We start from the raw sequence: 10,555 nt of genomic DNA on the forward strand, positions 1-10,555 counted from the left end.
GACTTCTAGTTTGTTTTCCCCCATCCTTGAAATAGACTTTTACTTCATGACTTAAGATGGCTGCCTAAGCTGTAGCCATCAAGCTTGCATTTCAGTTAACAGAAAGGAGAAGAGAGGAAAAGAGGAACACCTCTTTTTTGGTGTAAACTTAGGATTTGATTTTGTTTTATTGGAAAAGTTAACTAATTTTTACAACTTCATTTGTTAAATGTTTTTCTCATCTTTATTATATATTAAAATCTAACATATATTATGATCTGTATTAGAACTTTCTATTCTGTTTAAATGGTATATTGATCTATTTTTATACCAATTCTTCACTGCTTCAGTTCTCAAGGCATTAAAATGTTTTACTGTCTGATCAATTAATCCACTGTCAGCACTTTTCTTTTCTTGCCCTCATTTTTGCTTCTATTGGTTTGATTCTTCTTTCAGAGATATTTAAACTCCTTTCATCTTACCCTGCAAATAATTTATTGAGACTTTGATTAGACTACATTAGGTCTACAAATTTTTTTTCAAAAGAATTGACATTGTTAAACTATTCATTCTTCTACCCACCTATGTGATATGTCTTTCTAATTATTCCCATATTCTTTTATGTACCTCTGTTTTCTTTATATCATTTGTGGGAGGTTGAGATTGTGTTCTGTTGGTAAAATGCATTCTATAATTTCTCTCTTTTTCTGTTTTGTAACATGCTATGGAGCATGAAAACAGTATTTTTTAAAGGTTGAAAAATATCTATGTCCAGTACATTTTCTTAAAAAATATTTATGTACTATATTATGATTTAAAAATTCATACATGTTTATTATAAATAATGAATAAATATAGAACAGTATAAATCAGAATAATTCACCTCAGTAGTGACTCAGACCACATTTGGTATATACTCTCTTTCTGTGTCACACACACACACGCACACACACCACACACACAGTTAGTTTGTACATCGTTTTATAAACTGAACTGCTCACTTAATGAAGACTAAAAAGTCTTAGTTAATTATTTGTTTGTTAAACACAAGTTAAATGGAACATCTTTTTGTTGTATTAGCAATACACACTTCTTTTTTCATGTGCCTTTTGATTTATGTTCTTGCCGTATTTTCATTTTTTTCTTATTAGTTTTATAATAGTTTATTATATATAAGGATAACAGTAGCATGTAGCTCATCCATATCTGAAGTATTTCTTTTAGTTTGTTTTTCATCATTTAGCTTTATGGCAATTTTTGCAAGATGTAGCTTTACAGAAATCAAAATAGTTGATATTTTGCTTTGTACTGACATATGTTACATCCATCTTAGTAAGATGTATTTACTGGTATATCCCTTCTAGAACTTTTAAAAATGTATTTTCTGCCCATAAGTCCTTAATGCATGGAAAACATATATGAATTTAAGTTTCTAAATATTTAGGAAATTATTCTACTTATTAAGTAATCAATCATTTGCACATTGATTTGAAATGTTACCTTTATGTTATAATAAATTCTCATCTGTACTTGGGTCTATTCTCATACTTTTATTGTTTTATTAGTCAGCCTAATCTGATGTCATTTTTATACTATTTCAAAATTCTAACTTTTTTATATCTGACAAGGATAGGGTTCTCATTGTCTTTTTTCCCCTCTGGTTCTTCATTCATGTTTATTCTTCTGGATAACCTTTAGAATCAGCTTCACGAAGTTCAGAAAGTGCCATGAAAATTTTATTTGGGGGCTCATTAAACGTATTGTTTAATTTAGATTTTTTCCATTTGATCAATGTTTTGTGATTGCTTATTTATTGATAGCAGTAAAAACTTGGAGTATAAAATCTTAGACTTTTTTTTTTTTTTTTTTTTTTCCTGCAGCAAGGTCTCTCTCTCTGTTGCCCAGACTGGAGTGCAGTGGCACAATCACAGTTCACTGCAGCTTTGACCTCCTGAGTTCAAACAATCCACCCACCCCAGCCTCCCAAGTAGCTGGGACCACAGGTATGTGCTACCAGGCCTGGATAATTTTTAAATTTAATGTCTACATTATTACAATAATTACTACAATAATGTCTCCCTATATTGACCAGTTTGGATTAGGATTTTGTTGTTGTTGTTGTTGAAATTCTGCACATTTCTCATTCACTTGAATATTTTGTTTTCCTTTCCTGTTGTTTTTATTGATTTGCTGCTACTTTTATTCACTTTTAAAAACCATTCGTTTTTAGATATCAGAGTTTTAAACTCATGCCTGTATGCTTGAGTGACAAATTTCTTGGAAATAAACTTATTACCTACCCCAAATTTGCTTATTTGTTTCATTATCTTTGTGGTGTAGTAATTTGGAGGAGAAGCCTGGGGCCAGACTGTTTTAAGTTGTACAAAGAGATGACCAAGAATATATATCTCTTCATTCATTTTAGGACCTTTACATCACAGACCTCGATCATTTGTCAACTTGAAAAAATGTTCTCTTATGGTGTCATAACAATTGATTCCAATTCCGTTGTTTGTTTCTTCTTAGGCAATACCACATGCACCATATGTCAGATCACTGTTCATCTTTTTCATCAATCTGTCCTTTTCCCATGCATTTAACACTTCTCCAGTTTGTCTTTTACATTACTGGTTTGATTTTCTGCTTTGTCTTCCATTGTGCTTTTTATTGAATCTACTTTTAATTTTAATTTTATGATTGTAATTGTAGTTTTAAAACATATATTTCCTAATTTCTTTCAATCCTTAAAAAAATCCTGCCTGTATTTCAGCCAGCTTCCTTTTTATTTCAGTCTGTTGACTTATCTTCATTTTGATCTGTTTTATGAAATTCTTAATCCCATGAACTGAAAGTTCAATAGTATGAACTTTCTAAAGGTTACTTTTTGTGTAGTAAATGAAATGCAATATATCCTTTCTACTTTATTTTTATTTAATTAATTTGGAGGAGTCACAGAATAGTTAATGTGTTCAAATGAAATAAAAAAGTACAGATGTAGAGTCAACTCTCCCAACTCCTACTCTGAAGGTAACCACTAATACTAGTGTTTTATTTATCCTTTCACAAATGCTTCATTTATATACAAGTATATATAATATATATACACACATATAGGTACATAGATACCTTCACATATATATGTCATAGACATACATGCCTTGAAGTGGTTTTAAAGTACAAATGATTCATTTAATATGCCCTATAGCACTTGCTTTTTTCACTTGACAATGTATCATGAATATTATTCTGTATTATTGCATAAGAACTTTTGTCATTATTTATTTTAATATCTGAGTAGTACCCCATTGTGTCAATATACTATAATTTACTTCTCCATTTAGATTGATTCCACATTTTTTGCTTTTACAAACAACACAGGCATGAGTAACTGTGTACATAAATCATTTGCATGTATATGACAATATCTGTAGAATAAATTCCTAGATGTGAAATTGCTGGCTCAAAGGATGTGTATGATTTTAGGCTTTTATTAGAGATTGGCAACTGCCTTTTCCAAGTGTTATACTAATTTAGACTAGTAACATTTGTGACTGACTGTTTCCTCTCATCCTTACTCTTGTAATGCACTGTCAATCTTTTTTTGTTTGTTTGTTTGTTCTAATCTTTAGGGATATGAATGACAGGGTGTCAATGCTATTTTGTTGGTGTTTTATTTCATGTTTGAATTTCTCTCCGTATTGCCATTATGACAGAAGGTCTTTAGACTTGATGAAATCTCATACTCTAAGAAGAGTAGAGTACAAAAATACAGCCAATTCAGTTGGAAAATCTGTATGAGCTCATGTCTTTAAAAAGGACATATTTTACCACTCCATCACTACTAAAAATGTCCCAATAGCAGCAGCCATGCTTTTTCCTATCACCAACTCTCGTAAGTACTCATAATACCTGTATTTTTTTGTCTTACACTATTTCAACACCAAAATGAAATAGGATTTCCTAGATACTTTTGGTTGGAAACTCAGGATGGGTCTGGAATGTCCTTTTGTTGTCAAAAATCAAGTATGTATCCCATGACATCAGAGGTCATGTTAAAAATATAAAGGAGTCAGTGTTGGGGGCTTCCACTGGTCAATGTGAACATCAAAAAGACAATGATAATTATGATTAATCAGAATAAGTAGAATGTAAAATTATAATATTCTATAACAGGTAAGCATTTATAACAATACTGAAAAGAACCAAGTTAATAAAAAATGTGTAAAAGGCAAATATAAAAATGACTTTCATATTAATGTTTAAATTTTATTTTAATGTTTATATATATTATGTATGTAAAAATCAAAGACTCATAACTTTACAGAGTTATATGTTGCTTAGAAAGCATTCATTCCAAAAAGCACAATAGCATAATGGTTATAAAGGTGAATTCTAGAGCCGACTGTCTGAATTTATTTCCAAATTCATCATTGACTAATCTCTTTGTGCCTATTTCCTCAATTGTAAAATGAAAATGGCAGTACCTATTTCATAGAAATTTTGTGAATTTAAATGACTAAATACATATCAATCACTTAGAACCATGCCTACATGATAATCATGCTACTTAAAAAAAATCTATCCATCTTTTATCTTTCTGTCTATCTATCTATCTATCTATCTATCTATCTATCTATCATCTATCATCTATCTATTCCTAAAGCAAAGAAAGGAAACTGATACCAATTTCTGTGTCAGTTAAAGCACATTTATCATAAACATCAAACATGAGTTTGAATAGGATTTCTGTCACTGTCAATGGAAAACATCCTGATTATTATAAAATTCCTCAAATGAATAATAAATTCCTCAAAGGAATTAACCTCAATATTAACCTCAGATGAATAACTATAAATTCCTCAAAGGAATTTATAAATTATAATATAAATTTATTAGTTAAATTAAATATAAATTTATATTTATATTAAAATAGAAATTTATTTTATAAGTATAATTATAAATTTATATCATAAATATAATACAATACATAAATTATATTTTATATAATTTATAAACTTCTCAAAGGAATTTATAATTATAATAGTGCCTGACATACAGCATGAAGTTAATAAGTTGGTGCTGAAATACAATAAACTGAAAATACTGGAAGCTAAAATTAATGTTAAAATTTGAAATATATTCCCAATATCCTATTAGAAATAGTTAGTTTTGTTCATCTTTAATGGGTACTGTGACAGATTGCAATATGCCTTCCTTAATATTTCTTTTAGTAATTTTATTAATTGATCAATTAAATTTTATTTGCAATTCCAACACAGGTATCTATAAGACTACATGTATCAACTTCTCTTGTAGTTAGGTGTGGCAGAGTGACAAAGTTCTGTTCAGTAAAATCTAAGTAAACGTGTGGTGTGGGCCTCTTTGAAAGCCTCCTTAAAAGGAGAAGCCATTATATATATATTTTTTCCTTTCTTTCTTTCTGCTTGCTGAAATAGAGATATGATGACTAGAGTTCAGGCAACCACTTTGAACCTTGAGGCAATGCACTGAATATAACAGAGCAGAAAGACAGAGGAAGCAAGGCATTGTTGAGTCAATGCACCAGACTTGAACTGCTTACCTATGAGATTTATTCTGTCTCTCTCATACACACACACACACACACACACACACACACACACATTTTTTCTCCTAGATCGTATCAGTATAAATTACAGATATCATGACAGGAAGGTAGCATTCTGATAACATACAACTGTAAAATTATATTTCACTTTTAACTGCAGCCTACATTGAATTAGGACTACATGCATTTAAATCAACTTAGCTTAGTATTTGAAGGTGTGGTTGCTTCTACTTCATGATTGGGTGGGAGCATAATTTATGTATTCAATATGAAATTACTCCTTATAACTAATCACAGATAAGAACATGAAATGATTGAAAGGACATCAATTCATTGAAAATATACTCATCAGAATGTTAAGAGATGTAAATAATCAATACAATTTCAGAATAAGCTTCCACTAATAAAAGATGATTTATGGATTCATGACAAAACAAACATGTAATTGATGTTGTGTGTTGCCTACTTAGGTAACATTAAATGTTCCATTTAAGAATGTCTTTAAAGAAATACACATGGGTGTATTTTTCTAGATCTATTTCAGGTCTAAAAACTGATAAATATGAGTACACTAAATGTTCAAGAATGTATCGCTTGTTTTGGTATCATTTATGAATTTATGCTTACATACCTGGAATAAATTATTTGAAAATTCACTGCAGGGTGGGTCAAATTTGATAGACACTCAATTGTTTAGCTGACTTAGGAAATGGTATTTCTTAGAGAAAACAGAATTTTATTTTCATATCTTATCAGTAAAATTTAGATTCAAAATGAAGATATTTCATGCTATATTTTTACTTAAGTCAAAAGTGTTAATTTCATTTTCACTGTTCACGGTGCCTTTCAAATTTTGTTGTTTAACTTTGAAACACCATCTTCAACTTTTCACTGTGCCTAAAAGCCAAAGTTTTCTGGTCCACATCGAGTCTGTTTTTTGTTATATACATAAGGAGAACTCAATGGGTGTTAGTCATTAAGGGTTTGTATTGTAGGCTTTATGGTAGAATCTCATTGCCAAAGAAATACTTCTCAGAAAGGCAACCTGTTGATGAAGTGGAAAAGACATAGACTTTGAAGTAAAAAACAAACAAAAAAAACAAAACAAGACAAAAAATCCTGGGACTTGGTGTCTTATTAAGTCTATTCTTTATAACTGTGTGATCTTAGAAGTATTATTAAACTTTTCTGTCTTTAGTAAGCTGTGAGCAAATATGCAGTGGTTAAAATGGTAGATATTGAAATCTAACTAATTGGGTTTTGATCCACATTAACTATGTAGCTTTAGATAAATTACTTAAACTCTCTTAGGCAACTGCTTTGTGTGTGAATGGGTGTAACCACAGTACTTGTTTTATAGAGTTGTATAATATATGAAAAGTATTTAGATCACCGTCTGTTACAGAATAGTTATTCAATATATGCTGGGTATAATTATATTAAATAATCACCATTGCCTTATAATTTCTATTGCTGTCTATAAAATGGAAACAAATGGTATGAACTTTATGGAGGATTAAGTAAAGTAATATACATAAACCACCTAAAATGGTGCAGAGCAGATGCTCAACAAATGTCAATTGTTATCTGTAAAATACTTTGCAAGTAATTTGTGAAGAGTAATTAAAATAATACATTTTAAAGCCCAGCATGGGGAGCAGAACAGTAAAAATGCTTAATAAATGTTGATATCAACTTGGAAACATTTTCTTTTTCCACAGACTTAACTATGAAAACATACGAAATTTAAATTATTAGAAAGGTATTCCACTTAGTAATATTCCTTGTAGCTTTAATATAATGGCGTTTGAAGACCAACTCAGTCTTCATTTAGGTTGACATTAGAGAAAATCTCTCAGATGTCATTTTAAACATCTAAAGAATTATCTACCAACTAATTAATAAAATTGGCACACCCTGCTATGCTTGTGATTCTTCTAAATTCTCCTCATGCTTCAATTTCTATGAGGAGCTTACAGAGACCTTCCATGTTATCTCCCTTTCTGTGGAAGTCTTGCTTTCTTTGGGACATCCGTCTTTTGTATGAAACTGCTCATGCTGTTTGCCTCAGAAAGAACTTCATTTTGGAACTGCGGGAACCACAATAACATCACTGCCTGGTACACTAGTACTCTGGAGATACAATCATTATCTACCCATGCCACACATACTTCACCTGCTTTCTGCAAGCATTTAACAGGGAAAACCACATTTGGGACTGAGAGAACTGGGTTACAAGCCCTGGGGGATGGCAAGAGGTAAGGTAGAGGAGGGGCAGTGATTGGAAGAGTTCCAGACAATCTGTTTATTTTTATTTTTTACTTTCTATGTGAAAATCATGTACCTCCCAGTACCACAATATCGATGCTGCTGCCAGAACTACTTAAGTACTAGCCTCATTTTCCGGGCTGAGAGTCATACTCCTCCATTTACAGTGATTATCAACATTTTTTACACCAAAATGCCCTCAAACCCAGGGGACTTGGCAGAGCTCAACAGCCATGTCAGCAGCTTCTCAGTTGTTGGATTTCAGTTTCAGAAATGGAAGATTTCAGAGCCCAGAAGTATGGATACTTTGCTGAACATCTGCTTCCCTCTGCAGGGGGCAGGAGGTAGACAGGGAGAGGTCTTGGTGTTTGTGGTGACTGCTTCCATTGTTTATCTTGGGCTCCCAGGGAGGCAGCAGAGTCTTATGGGAAGAACGCTGGTTTTGGAGTTAGTCAGATCTGTGTTCACATCCCAACTATTTCACTTATTGCTTTGTACTTGAGCAAATTACTTAAGTCTTTCTGAGGTCCATTTTAGTGATCTATAAAATGGATTTTATGAATTCAAAACTTGCAGTGTTGGCATGAGGATTAAATTATGTAATTATGGAAAGGCATCCAAAAGACGTTCTTTTGTCCTTCAACTGTTGCTCAACCATTATGAGATAGGCACATGCAACTCTCTTGGCAACCCTGAACATGGTTTACTTACTGCTAGAAGTGTCATAAAACTCGTGTCTGTCTAGGGGAATGTAAGTGAAATAGGCAACTGATCATCTTCCCAGATATCTTTATTTCTATAGGTCCCACCAACCGTATTGACAACAGAGTATAGAGATCTTACATAGGAATTTTTAACTCCAAACTCCATCCTTGTTAACTCCCATCACCTACCATCTTCCCACATTAGTGAAAGTTGATGATTTCTGGCTGCTATTGCTGATATACTTTCCAATCTATTCATCTTTGGCGATCATGTTCTATAGCAGCTGTTGCTGCTCTCAGAGCCTGTCAGAAATGACCTGCTGAGGACCACTGCTGTGGCTCTCAGCTTTGCTGATGGCATTTGTTATCACTTTCTCTCACTTCCTGCTGCTGCCTTTATCACCATGATTCCTGGCACTTCTACCCCTGGAATCTTCTCAGGAGGCCTGTCTCCTTATGGTGATTATAGGCCTAACCAACCTGTAGGATTTTGGACTCTGCTGAGGAACTTGAAACACACAGGTTTACAGAAGTTTGGCTGATATTGTATGAGAGACACCTCCCAGGATTGTACCGTGAACATATACAGTGTCCCTGAACCAGTCAGCATCCAAGAATTGGGTCTGAGAATGTCAAAGTCAGCTCCCTTTTACTAAAACATCATTATCCTAGTGTCAGTTCAGGGATCAATTCAGTCTCTAAATGTCTTCTTTGACTCCCAGGTATGACTAATCTGTCATGGTCACGAAGAGGTAAATAGCAAAGTCCTCATCCATGCAGCAACTTGTCCTCAGTGGGGAACTTTGAACTCTACCCTTGGATTTCAATTTTATTTGTTTATATAACTATTGATGCTCTGAGTTGGGGGACAGTTATGAATGAAGGGAAAAATAGAGTAAAAGTCATCTTGAAGGATGATGGAAGGTCTCCAAGCAGGTGAATGCAGCCCCAAATCATGGATGCTTAGAGTGCTTTGCACGTAGTTTCATATCTGGAAGAATTTGAGTTACACACGTTTAAGTGATAGCAATTCGTAACAGAAATAGTAACACTAGACATGCACTTTTTGATCTCTTTATAGAAGAGAAGTAAAGACTTTGTGAAGGATTGAACTTTGAGTAATGATATACAGAAAAATTTATAAAGCTCTTTATTCTGTTTATTGAGTATATTGATGTTGTTATTCTAGAAAACCAGGCTAGCATGGACCAACCCGAGATACAACATGTAGAAAACAAGAAAATAGAAGAATTCATGCTAAGACATCATATCAGCCACTTGAGACTTAGATAATGTGGCCATAAAATTTTATCATCCAAACCAGGAGACTCTTGAGAATGAAAAAGGATAATATTACAGTGAAACTTTCCCAGGCACAAAATTAGAATATATGGCCACCCTAGGCTTACAGTCTTGCCATTGCTAGTGAAGATCTATAGGTAGACACATTGAATGTGTGCCTGTGCATGACTAATAGTTTATTGTGATTGTTTACATGTAAGTTAACTGTTGTTGAACTATATATTACACATTCCTTAGGAAGGATTCAAGTCATTTGAATTAGTTTTTTTGTTGTTGTTGCATATCTTCAAATTAAAAGAACCACTTTGGGCCGGGCGCGGTGGCTCAAGCCTGTAATCCCAGCACTTTGGGAGGCCGAGACGGGCGGATCACGAGGTCAGGAGATCGAGTCCATCCTGGCTAACACGGTGAAACCCCGTCTCTACTAAAAAATACAAAAAACTAGCCGGGCGAGGTGGCAGGCGCCTGTAGTCCCAGCTACTCGGGAGGCTGAGGCAGGAGAATGGCGTAAACCCGGGAGGCGGAGCTTGCAGTGAGCTGAGATCCGGCCACTGCACTCCAGCCCGGGTGATAGAGCGAGACTCCGTCTCAAAAAAAAAAAAAAAAAGAACCACTTTCAGAATTGTTATGAAGAGGTACTTGCTCCTTCTTAAAAATTGTAGTTCCCATCTTCATGCCCAAAGAAAGATTAATTTGATTTTATAATTTGAAATGC

Source organism: Chlorocebus sabaeus, chromosome 20 (genome assembly GCF_047675955.1).
Source record: "Chlorocebus sabaeus isolate Y175 chromosome 20, mChlSab1.0.hap1, whole genome shotgun sequence".
Classification (NCBI taxonomy): Eukaryota; Metazoa; Chordata; class Mammalia; order Primates; family Cercopithecidae; genus Chlorocebus; species Chlorocebus sabaeus.